Here is a 12,549-nt window from a genome sequence, read left to right on the forward strand (position 1 = left end):
AAGAACATAGAAGGAGGGACCTTGAGGGTGTTATGCTAAATGAAATAAACCAAACACAATGAGAAATACTATAGGATTTCACTTATGTGTGGAATCTAAAATCGTCAAAGTCAGAGAATAGAGACCAGAATGATGGCTGCCAGGGGTTGGGGGCAGGGGGAACAGGGAGTGGAAGGTCCAAGGGTACCAAGTTTCAGTTCTGTGAGATAAATAAGTTGTGGAGATCCAGTGCACAGCACACTGCCTGTAGTAGACAATGCTGTATTCTATACTTAAAATTTGCCGAGAGGGTACGTCTTATATTAAATGTTCTTACTACACACACACACACACACACACACACACACACACTAATATCGACAATAATAATAAGGGGAAAGGAGGAGACTTTGGGGGGAGACGCATATATCTGCAGCCTTGATTTTGGTGATAGTTTCATAGGGGTACACTTCTCTGCATACTCACTGAGTTATATATGTTAAGTATCTACATCTTTTCACACGTCAATTAAAAAATGTGCTAAAAATAGGTGCGATTCTGCCCAAGTAGGAAGCACACACCACCACCTACTACGACACACCGCCTAGGATCAGTCATACCCGATCTTCTTTAAGCTAATGCCATGAGTCTCCTAATCAGGCAATCGATGTCGTGGCAACGTCATATTAGTCCAAATACTTCAAAGCACATTCTGTCGATGCCTCTGCTTCTTATAGACCAGGCACACACAGAAATTCACAGACCAGCCCTGGTCCATACAAGCCTGTCAGAATCGTATCGTGATTGTCTATGAAGATTTTAAATGCTAGGGCCCTCAGCACTTCCGTAGCAAGTTTCCTAAAAACAGAACTCATTGATAAATTGTTACATCCATAAAATCAACATTAAATGATAACCCGCTGTGCACTGTGGCGGGGATGTCAAGATGTGTAAACCCCTTTTCTCTTCTTCCTGCCTTTTCTTATGTCCTCTGACAGCTTGGTGCCTATTCTGAAAACCTTCTACAGGCAGGTGAAACTCAAAGGTCTAGATGATCACAGTCCCGATTCAGGGGTGCTAGGAACACACTGAAGGAGTCAGGTTTTATTTAGAAATAATTCCCTTATCTCCTGAGATCCCGTATTGAATAGGCTTACTACCCCATACCAGACAATGTACCATTATTCAGGAAGTGACTCTGTGCCAGATTTGTTTGGCTTGCCTGCTTGAGCGGCTTGTCTTACTTAGTATTTCAAATACACGATTCTCCCAAATGTGGGTGCCCACGGCTCTACGTGGGTGCGCACGTGGTAATGACAACTGGCCCGGAGTGGATGTGACCGAGTACCGAGGACCATCTGACTGACAGCGTCACGTCAGTGTGCTGATGCCTCCCAAGAGATAGCAGGCTATGATCACCATCCCAGGTCACGAAACAAAAGGAAACTCATTTCATAATAACCAACCCTGGTTTTGGTCGGTACGAAACATCAAGGGGTCCGCATACAACTCTCAGAAAGCCATAAAAGCTCTGTTTCCTCTCCCACGGAGAAATGCATCGTCAGCAAGCACTCTGCCAGGATCTGGCAAACATTGTCCTTGGAAGTCTATGCCAAGAGAATAAGGCAGAGCAAATATTGGTTTCTGTTATGTAAACAAGTCATGCTCTTCTGTGCTACAAGTTGAACTAATGGGAAGGTAGACAGTCCTTAGCATGGGCATGTCCCCCAGATGAGACACGTTCTCCCTTCAAACTGATGAGGCCTGATAAATATATTTTGTTAATAGGAACTGCGTTTCACAGCAGACAGTAATTACCACATCACAGAGCGATCCTTCTTCTCTCTCTAGTGTGTTCAGCAACCTCGTGGGACAGACAAAGCCTAGTGTACGCATTGTAAGTAAGACAAGAAAGGAAGCGAGTCTATTCATTTTATCAGATTACTCTAAATAAGCCATTTATTATAAAGCATCACATCAATCAAGATTTCATACTCAGAGTAACACTGCGTACTAACTGCAGTCTAAGAATGAGTTCTGAACACAATTAAGTAGTAAGTCATGTGACTACTTTTTATGAAGCCCGATAGTAGGCTGCTTAATTATTAAATTATTTAAAACTTGCTTAAATTTTGACTGATTTATACTACTTGTGATATTTTGTACCACTCAATGCGAAACGCAATTTTTAAATGTTATCCAAAAATAAAAAATATATATAAGTATATGTATGTAACAACTTTCATTTGTTTATCCTAAAAAGTCATTTGCCAAATATGTTCATGTAAAATGAGCAAATAAAAGCAGTTTAACATCAGGGCACAAAATTAAAATATTCATTTCAATGTAAAAATTACACTTTAGATACCCAAATTTCAATGAATGGCAACAAAAACCAGTGTTAATGTGAAATTAAGTGCAAAGCATGCACAAAAAGCACAAAATTGCCCAGCGCACTTAGTTTTTGAATACCATTTTACTAGAATCTCCAAAGTAAATATTTAATATGAAAAGCATCATGTCTATGTAATTAAAAATGCAGTTTCCTACCAGAAATTGTATCCTGACAAATGTGGCTTGAGTATATTCCTGCTACAACTGAATCAATTTCACACTCACTCACCTCCCTGTCTCCGGGAGGTGGTCCATTCATTGGTTTGATGTTGCCATAGCAACCGTGCAACATGGTAACAGGCTGCTGGGTGCGTGGTTCAGGTCCGGGTGTACGGTGCACTGCCTCATGCAAATAGCAGCACCGCGCCCTCACAGAGGGGCCTCTCTGCTCATTCTGAGCCTGGGATTTTAACGTTGGTATTTTAATTCCAATGAATGATAATTCAACACTAACAATCCAATCTAAGATTCATTTTTGATTGATCATCATGAGACATCGGGTGGTACTACACTGTGGTGTTCCTTGACAATCTTCCTGGTAGAGTGATGTGTCTGTCCTTGTTTCTTAGGTTTGCAAGACAAAGTGCCACAAGCTCCATGGTTTCAAAGCACACAAAACTGTTCTTGGACTTCTGGAGGCCAGGAGTCCGGAATCGGGGTGTGGACAGGGCTGCGCCCCAGGGGAGAATCCATGCCTTCCTCTCAGCTCCCAGGGGCTGCCACCTGGCATTGGGGGTCCCTGGTTTGTACACATGCTTCCTCCATCTCTATGTCTCTGTCTCTGGCTTCACGGAGCCGTCTTCTCTCTGTGACCATGTCCCAGTCTGTGTCTCCGGTAAGGACACGGGTCACACCAGAGTCTGGCTGCTCTAAGAACTGATCTTAACTAATGACTTCTGCAAAGACCCTATTTCCAAACAAGGTCACCTTCAGGGGTTACGGGATGTGTGTGGGGGTTTAGGACTTCAACAGAGATTTGGGGGAAGGGGCACAATTCAACCCACAGCCATGCTATTGAGGGAACATTTGTACAAAATGAAGGAAAATCTAAGGTCGCATGAGTGCACTGCTTCCTTCGTCTGTGGGGATGGACTGACACAGGTCACACAGTGTGCTCTGAAGAGTGGTAGTTTCGCACGTCCCAAGGGATGGGCTGTGACAGGGAATTAGAGGTGCTCTGTCCCTCATCCCTGCACTCTAGGGTATCCCTGTGGGCTCCCATCCCTGTAGGGGGGCAGCAGGAGCAGAGGGAGGAGCCAGCTCTGCCAGGATGCTAAGAAACTCCCCGGGGACATCTGCATTTAGCCTCCCTCAGAGAAGCTGGGTGGATGGAACAGCCTTGTCTGCGCAAGGATGAATGCCCCCTTCCCCTCTTCACTTCCTCAGGCTAGTTGTGGCCCACGTCCTTTTACAGGGGCTTCATCTGCAAACACCTTACAGAGCCCCCACTGTGCCTCCCTCTCCACAGCTTCAAATCTTCGTGTTTTTTTTTTTTTAAGATTTTATTTATTTGAGATTGGGAGGGAGGAAGCATGGAGAGGTAGAGGGAGAAGGAAGCAGACTGTCCGCCGAGCAGGGAGCCCGATGCGGGACTCGATCCGAAGACCCTGGGAGCATGACCTGAGCCGAATGCAGATGCTTAACGCCTGTGCCACCCAGGCACCCCTGAAAATCTAATTCTTAAGAGTTTTTAAGTATTTGATTTGTACCCTTTAAAATGCTTTTTTTATCACTACATAAGAATAAAATTAGAGAAAATGCACGTGCGGTCCTTCAGTTTCTCTTTGCATAATCCCTTTGCCTTTGTAAGTGCTGAGTTGGCATTTCAACCCTTTCCTTTCAATAGTTTATTTACCTATTTTCATCCATTCTATTTATACAATTGAACATTTTTCTTCTAAGGTTTGAGAGTAAACATACCATTTCCCACGTTGAGCTGGGAATCAATGGCAATTGTCCCCAGTTTCAAGTAAACCACAGTGGTCTTGTTCAAACTGTGCTTTTGATACTGGCTGAATGAGTAGCAACCGGCATTATTTCCAGACTCGAAAATATCAGACTCTCTCCCATATGGTAACAAGCATTGTTTGTGAAACTTGTGCTTCGCTTCACTTATAATTTACACTTCTGTTTCAGTTACAAGTGTGTACGTGTGTGTGTGTGTGTGTGTGTGTGTGTGTGTGTGTGTGTGTATAAATATGTTTGGCACAGAGTGAAATGTAATAGTTAATGTGCTTTGTGATAAAAAAATCTGAAAGCCACTTCCCTTCAGAGACCTCTCCCATTTTGCCTGAGCACTGTCAAATGTCCTCTGAGTTCAGCTAATGCATGTGCCCCTGACTTCATTCACCGTCCTACAGAGTGATGGCTCACGAGCCCTTGATGAGAACTTGTGGAGGAAGTGGCTGAAAAGGTGAGCAATCGGCTGAGGGACATACATGGGTCCAAACGTCTAATGACCCTGTTTTGAGGAGACCCGCATAGTCAACAGCGACTATTAAATACCTGCTAGGTGTTCAACACCAGCTAATAAGAACAAATACAGACTTAGATTTCTGTACAGTCTGAGAAGTTTGCACTTATTAGATAACACCCAGCTCTCTTCCACGTTCAGGGGAGACCTTCAGCAGAAGAGTAGAGGGCACCGAGGTGTGGGATAAAAGATGGTAAATGAAGATTGGATTTGAGCAGCCAGTACAATCTGGAGCACATTAACCTCACCCCCGCCCCCAGCCCACAACCAGCACCAAGTAGAGATGAATAAGACTGTAACTGGTGTTTAGTTACGATGGCAAAATAGTAGCTCAGACTTGTGAGCTAACACCATAAAGGGGGCAACTCAAGGCAAAAGAAGGAAGAACACTTGGAGATAGGAGTTTACAGAAAAGTCTGTGAGGTGAGCACTGACCTCAGATTTCTGCCTTTAGTTGAAAAAGCAAAGACGCAGGGAAAGAAGCAGGGGAAAAAAAAAAAAAGTAAAGATGGTCAGAGTCACAAGATAGGGCAGAACCACAGAAGTTAGACCAATGGGGCACCTAGGTGGCTCAGTAAGTTAAGCGTCTGCCTTCAGCTCAGGTCAGGATCCCAGGGTCCTGGGGTAGAGCCCTGCATGGGGCTCACTGGTCAGGGTGGAGCTTGGCCTGCTTCTCCCTCTCCCTCTGTCTGCTACTTTCCCTGCTTGTGCTCTTTCTCTCTCTCTCTGTCACATAAATAAATTAAAAGAAAAAGAAAAAGAAATCAGACTAGAAAAACTACAAGAAACCCAGGTATGACCATAGCGTACGATTTCTGTCACTTGTTGGCACGTCCACACAGCCCTTGCTAACCTGTTGGGTCGATGAGCAGAGTGTAAAATTGATTCTGTGTGCCCAAATGCAGAGACCCCCAAGGAACTTCAGAGCCCTTGGAGGAAACACAGTGCCACCGTGACTCGGGGAGAGTGCTGGGGCTTCAGGACAGGGCAGAGTGTCTGGGATGGTGGGCCTGCACGTTGGAGCCAGCAGCAGTAACGGTCTTTAACCTGGGGCTGTTTTAAAGCACGTGTTTGTCCCCAGAGCACCAGTGCCGCCAGCAGCAGAGGAAGAAGGGGAGCACAGAAGGGCCGCAGAACGCCCCTGGGGGCCACTGAGAGGTCGGGGCGATGAGCACGCAAGACACCTGCCAGGGATCCCTTAAACACTGGCGGAGGCGCAGCCCTGAACAGTATCTGCCGAGGCGGGGGGGGGGGGGGGTTGTGGGTAGGGGAAGCGAGGTTAGAAAACAACCCACAGCAATGCTGCTGGCCGTCAACACCACCACCCCTGTTCCCACCGCAGGAGCAGCACACCTGGGATGACTCAGGAATCCGACAGCTGGAACACACAATCCCTGCTGATGCCACTCCCAGGACAATGAGAGCACCCAGATCAGTAAACATGAACTTGGGGTAAACTACCACTAAGTACAGAGACCAGTGTAGACAGGGCTTCCGATCCAGACTGGCAGGTTCATGGACGCTTTCTGGGGAGGAGCAGTGAGGGTGGAGGAAAGTCAGTCTGGCCAAGGGCAGGTGGGCAGACAGGGCGAGAGGGAGGGCTGGGCCGTGGAGCACACACAGTTCACGGCCGCCACACGTGTGTGCAATAGATGAGACGTGCTTGAGAGTGTGTTTCGTGACAGTTCATTCTGCTATAAGGAGGAGATACACCAGCAGTGTCTGAGGTCAACTGCGGGGACGCTGGCAGCTGGCAACACACAGCAACACACCCCAGATCCAGCAGCAATGAGTCCTGGGTTAGGAAGGGCCCGGGCAGAACCGAGAAGAGAGTGGGGGAGCTATGAGACAGGCCAAAGACAGATGGAGTAAATACAAATAAAACCTCCTTCCCCGAACAAGAGTGTGGGTCTGGATGGTAACCACGGCAGGACCAACCCATTACCTTGTCACTTCTGGGGTGACAGCTCTGTCACCTGTGGGTGACATGCAATTCTGACCCCACATATCCTCCACCCAAGGAAAGCAGAGAAATTCCACGTCTGACAGCAGCCAGGCGAACCTACAATTCAATACAGAAAGTGTATGACATTGACCCAGGGCACCTTCTACCCACAGGCCACTGGACTGAGCCTCAGTTTGGAGCCTGAAAACCCCATCGTCATCGTCGGTGTCCTCGGACTACCCTAGCACGGGCACCTGCCTCCTGACGTTCGATCCTAGAGACATCAACTCTCTCATCTCTTCCTTTGTTCTTCCTGTGTGTTTCAAGTGAAGTTAATCAGCAGAATGATCGAGGCATTTTAATTCGGTGACGTGAGCCTTTCTGTTCTGCAACCTCTGGGACAGGCTGCTGGAGGTACACCTGGAAGCGCCCTTGCCCTGGGACCACTCCCCACACATCAGTACCCACGAAGAAAGCCCAGAAAAGGTAGTATGCTTAGAAGGACAGCATTAGCTGTGGAATGATAAGAGACCAGCTGAGAAAAATAGTCAGGGATCAGATCAGAAAAGGCCTTTCTCACAAAGCATAAGGGTGAAGAATTCCTCCCCTAGGCAACACAGAACCATGGGAAGATTTTACAGAGCAAAACCAGGACGACATGTGGGAAAGTTCTGGACTAACTGTGGAGAATGCATGGGGTGGGGAGGGCTAGATTAGGGGTTAAGAGAGTAATGACCAATTTGGGTGGGAAATAAGGAACATTAAGGGGAGTCTTAGCTGTAGGACTGAAAAAGAGGAACCACAGTCAGGAGGTGACAAGTGGGCAAGACCAAGAGATGAGAGAATGGAGAATGAGCCATTGGAACCACAGCCAGGCGGGGCCAGCTGTTCAAATGTGGGACAAGGCAGCAGAAGTGGACCTGGGGGAAGCGGGCAGGCCGCGAGTTCAATCTCAGACCTGGGGAGCCGGTCACAGAAAGGGTCTACTACGCGGTTGGGTAGGTGAGTCTAAGAGAGGAGACAGAGGAGGTTGAAGTCCTAGGCAAGGAGATTTCCAGGTGTAACTGCAAGATGAAGCCGAAAGATGAACCTACCCAGGGATCCTGCAGCGTGCAAACAGTGAAGATGGGACCCCAATATTTAAGAAAAGAATGGACTGAGAACATGTCTGGATTCTGGAACCCCGATATTTAAGAAGAGAATGGATAAAATGAGCACGTGAAGGAGCACGAGGAAGAACTGCTCATCAGGGTGACGGGGCTATAAGGGTCTTACGAAAGGCAAGGAAGAAAATTCCTGAAAAGACACAGGCTCAGGGCCGCATGGTGCGAAGCACGATCAGCTCTTCACTGCATAAGACATCAAGTGCATTTTCAAGCACGTGCAGTTCGTGTGGATAAAGCATTTCTGTTGCAGGTGCCTCCTCAAAGAACACGTTAACCCTGCTGACAAAGAGACAAAGAGGAAAACTCTGCAATGCTTTCTCCCAAATGCAGTGATTTCATTTTCGAAGCGTGAGCAGGGGTTCAGTGAATGTGTTTTTAATTGAAAAAGCAAATTTAGAACAGAAGGATAGCTCTGCTAAGTATAATAAGTAAAAACGAGCAAGAATCATTACTCCCTTGAGTTTGGTCCATTTCTATGACCGATCCACAGACACAGCCCTCGAATCATCTCCAAGCGCCTAAGTGACTCAAAACCACTTGCCTTAGTTAAAAGTCATGACCGGATACAAATGGCGAATCTCACATTGCCAGCTTGCTCTTCTATTTTAAACTCTGTTTGTACTCTAGCAGGTGAGAGGAAAACTATTTTTATGCTTTCTTTAAGGAATAAAAGACTCCATATTTAGGTACAAGGTGTTAAGTCTAAGTGCCAACGTCGCTTGAAGGATGATTTTCTGACATTACTGAGCCCACATGCTCAGTGTCTTTACCCACGAGTGATATTTGAACTAAAAACTCAAGGGTTCAGTGGGGCCAGACTACCAGACAACTGCAAAGACTTTGTTCTTTCCAAGAACCCTGGGCACAGCTGCCAAAGGGCTGACGCCACTGCGAGGAGCAGCCCAGCAGCTCTGTCACACAGCAGATGGGGGAGGGACGGTGTCGCCGGGGCTAACTGCCCCCGAGGCCAGCTGTCCCTCCTCACTGCTCACATGCTTCACTTCTTCCTGCCTGTCAGCCATCCAGGCTGTGGGTGCACAGAGACAGTGAGATGGTCTGCCCGCCAGCTGGCCCTGTCAAGGCCATGGACATGGAACAGAGCTGGATTCAGTTCCAAATACATGGGAGATCACCCAAGACAGAAGCCCAGAGGATCTTGCCCAAGGATGGGCCAGAGAGCCTGCAGGGAATGTGGGCTCATTGTTATTCCTTCTACTTTGCATTATTACCAAAATTGCCTCTATCCTAAATTTGTTTTTTGTTTGTTGTTTGTTTTTAATTAAGACATCTTTTAAAGAAGTTTTAGGTTCACAGTAAAATGAGGGGAAGGCATGAGATTTCTCATATTCCCCTTCCCCCACAATGCACAGACTCCCCCATTATCAACATCCCCCTCCAAAGCGGGACATTTGTTGCAACCAATGATGCAACATCGACACATTGGACGCAATGGACGCAGAGTCCATAGTTGACATTAGGGTTCACTCTTGGTGCTGTGCATTCTGTGGGTTTGGACAAATGTATAATGACCTATGTCCCCATTATAGTCAAACAGAGTAATTTCACCGCCCTAAAAATCCTCCATGATCTGCTTATTTATCCCCCCAACCTCAAAACCTTAACAATTACCAATCTTTTGACTTTCTCCATAGTTTTGCCTTTTCCAGAATGTCACAGAGCTGGAACCGTATAGTATGTGACCTTTTCTGATGGGTTTCTTTCACTTGGTTTTTTCTATGCATATAAGATTCCCCCATATGTTTTCATAAATTCATAGCTCATTTCTTTTTAGTGCTGCATAATGATCTATTGTCTGGATGTACCACAGTTTATTTCTCTATTTATATACCAAAGCACATCTTGGTTGTTTCCAATTTTTGGTGACTATGAATAAAGCTGCTATAAATGTCCAGGTACAGGTTTTTGTGTGGACACAAAATTTTAATGCCTTCGAGTAAATAGTGAGGAGAACAATAGGATCATATGGTAAGAGAATGTTTAGTTTTGTAAGAGACCACTAAAATGCCTTCCAAGAGGGCTGCGCCATTTTGCATTCTCACCCGCGGTGAATTAGAGTTCCTGTTGCTCCCTGTGCTATTTGCTGAACTTTAACCATTTTCAATGTCTGCTAGAATAGTGGGAGTTGTATTGGTGTTTTTCCCCACAATTTTTTACAGTATTTCCATTATTTCAATATTCCGAAAGCTCTTGATCCCAGACGTGTACCAGCATCAGTCATGCCCCCTCTCCCCACGCCCACCATGTGCCAATACAACGTTCTTTCTCTTCCTAAAACTGATGTCCTCTGGTACCTTAGACATAAAGTTTAATGTGTCCCATCATATGCTCCATTCTACCAGTCACTGCTGACACATCAAATACTTACTCTCTCCTCTACATAGTTTCTCATTGCTACTATAACAAACTATTACAAATTTACAACAAAAATGCATTATTTAATAGTTCTGGTATTGAGAAGTTCAAGATGGGTTTCACTGGGGGAAAGAATCCAACTGTCAGTAGTACTGTGTTCAGTCCAAAGGGCCCAAGGAGAATCTGTCCCCTTGTTTTTCCAGCTTCTAGAGGCTGTCTGCATTTCTTGATTTCTGGCTCCTTTCCCGTTTCCAAAGCCAGCGACATCTTCTATTCTCTCCCTCGCTCTAGCACTCCTGCTTTTTATAAGGACCTTTGGTCTTATTGGAACCACCCAGATAATCCAAGATCATCTTCCTGCTCAAGATCCTTCATTTAATCACACTTGCAAAGTTCCTTCGGCCATATGACATATTCATAGGGTCTGGCATTAAGCCAGTGATACCTGTGGGGGAGCATTTTTCTGTTTGCCACATATGAGAATCTAGCAATCAGTAAGGCACTTTTCAGATTTCTGTCTTCAAGAATATTTTTTTTAAAGATTTTATTTATTTATTTGACAGACGGATATCACAAGTAGGCAGAAAGGCAGGCAGAGAGAGAGGAGGAAGCAGGCTCCCTGCTGAGCAGAGAGCCCGATGTGGGGCTCGATCCCAGGATCCCGGGATCATGACCTGAGCCAAAGGCAGAGGCTTTAAACCACTGAGCCACCCAGGCGCCCCTGTCTTCAAGAATATTGCAGTCTAGTTAGAAGATACTGCTGTGAGGAATGCTTGGGTAATTCAGTCAGTTGGGCATCTGCCTTTGGTTTAGGTCATGATCCCAGGGTCCTGGGATCAAATCCCATATCTGGCTTCTTGCTACATGGGGAGCCTGCTTCTCTCTCTGCTTGCCACTCCTCCTGCTTGTGCTTTCTCTCTCTTTCTCCCTCCCTTTCTGTCACATAAATAAATAAAATCTTTTTTAAAAAGGGTAATAATATTGTGATAGATGTTAGTGGGTGTGTGTGTGTGTTGCAGGATTTTTTCAGAATCATGAAGTGAAGCACACACTTTAAGCCAGAAAGAACTGCGGCAGTAGTTGGATCTTTCTAGATAATGGGGTAAACAATCTGTCCACGAGTGAACAATAATCAAGTGCATGAGGAGTCGGGGTAGGAATGGATGGATGATGGGGACCGGACGAGGAGAGAGAAGCCAACAGAGGACTGGGCAGTGGCTAGATGCTGGTTCTTTTCACCACAGTGTAATGAAGGTGCAACTGAAGGAAATGAAGAGAAGTGGAAGGCTCAGGGCTCTTCAGCTGCCTTAACGTAGATCCGTGCACCAGCTCGGGGCGGGGGTGAAGCCAAGACAGAAGAGCCAGCTTGGAGCTGTGGCATGTCCAGGGTGAAGACAAAGGCCTGACCTCAGCGTGGGCAGTGGTGCTCAAGTAAGGAGACAGGCATCAGACACATGACAGAGAAGCCCTTTTCCCAGGTGCCCGGGGAAGACGCTGGTCCCATGGAACACTTGCCAGACCCACTTGTGTGAGGTTAAATTCCAACCTGGCTTCTCTCCACGCCTTCCCACCTGGGCTGTCACCACGTCTTATCTCTGTCCAGACAACTCTTCAGACTTAAAATGTCTCTCGTATCTTCCTCTCTTAACCCAGAATAAACATTAGCAAGTCTTTATCGAGCACGCACCGTGTGGAGGAAACTACAGTGGGTACGGAGAATAAAAAGAGCCCCAGAGATAAATGTTTCTGGGGTGATGGATGATATTCAAGGATTAACCTACAAGATTTTCAGAAGCCGGACCACACACTAATTTTATAGATGATACGATAAATCACCCTCCCCTAGATTATTAAGCCACTACTAGGCACAGAGAGGCTCTGTGGAAATATGGAAATACGCCCGGCGAGCGGGTCCAGGTTTTGCTGTGTGGTGTTTTGTGTTGTGGCTGTTTTGTCAGAAACACAGGGACCAGACGCCTGTGCTCTTGGGTCACTGGGAGAATCAAATAAAGTAACAAGCAGAGGGTCATCGAACCTCTCACAGGCTCTCGGTTCAAGCCTGGTCCTCCTTGTTTGGTGCCAAGACCAAACTCAAGAGATTAAGACAGAAAACAAACGTACTCTCTGAGGCCCGGAGTGATGAATGATTCATACAAGAATCCGGTGAAATGTCGAGGAGAGCAGGCTTTGTGGCTGGGACACGCCTGGGTCATCCTCAG

The 12,549-nt window shown here is 46.3% G+C and overlaps 1 protein-coding gene across 2 annotated transcripts in view; it reads right to left on the reverse strand.

The window, feature by feature from the left end:
- The window catches only part of MYO16 (myosin XVI), a 584,648-nt gene that overhangs the window by 514,392 nt on the left and 57,707 nt on the right, over positions 1-12,549 (reverse strand). The window contains exon 1 of one of the 2 annotated variants that reach the window (XM_032314880.1): positions 2,530-2,577. The exons of the other annotated variant lie outside the window; for it this stretch is intronic. The gene's annotated coding sequence lies outside the window, so the exon portion shown is untranslated. Of the gene's footprint in view, positions 1-2,529; positions 2,578-12,549 lie in introns of those variants that run through there. 2 annotated transcript variants of the gene reach the window in all.

Source organism: Mustela erminea, chromosome 15 (assembly GCF_009829155.1).
Source record: "Mustela erminea isolate mMusErm1 chromosome 15, mMusErm1.Pri, whole genome shotgun sequence".
Taxonomy (NCBI): Eukaryota; Metazoa; Chordata; class Mammalia; order Carnivora; family Mustelidae; genus Mustela; species Mustela erminea.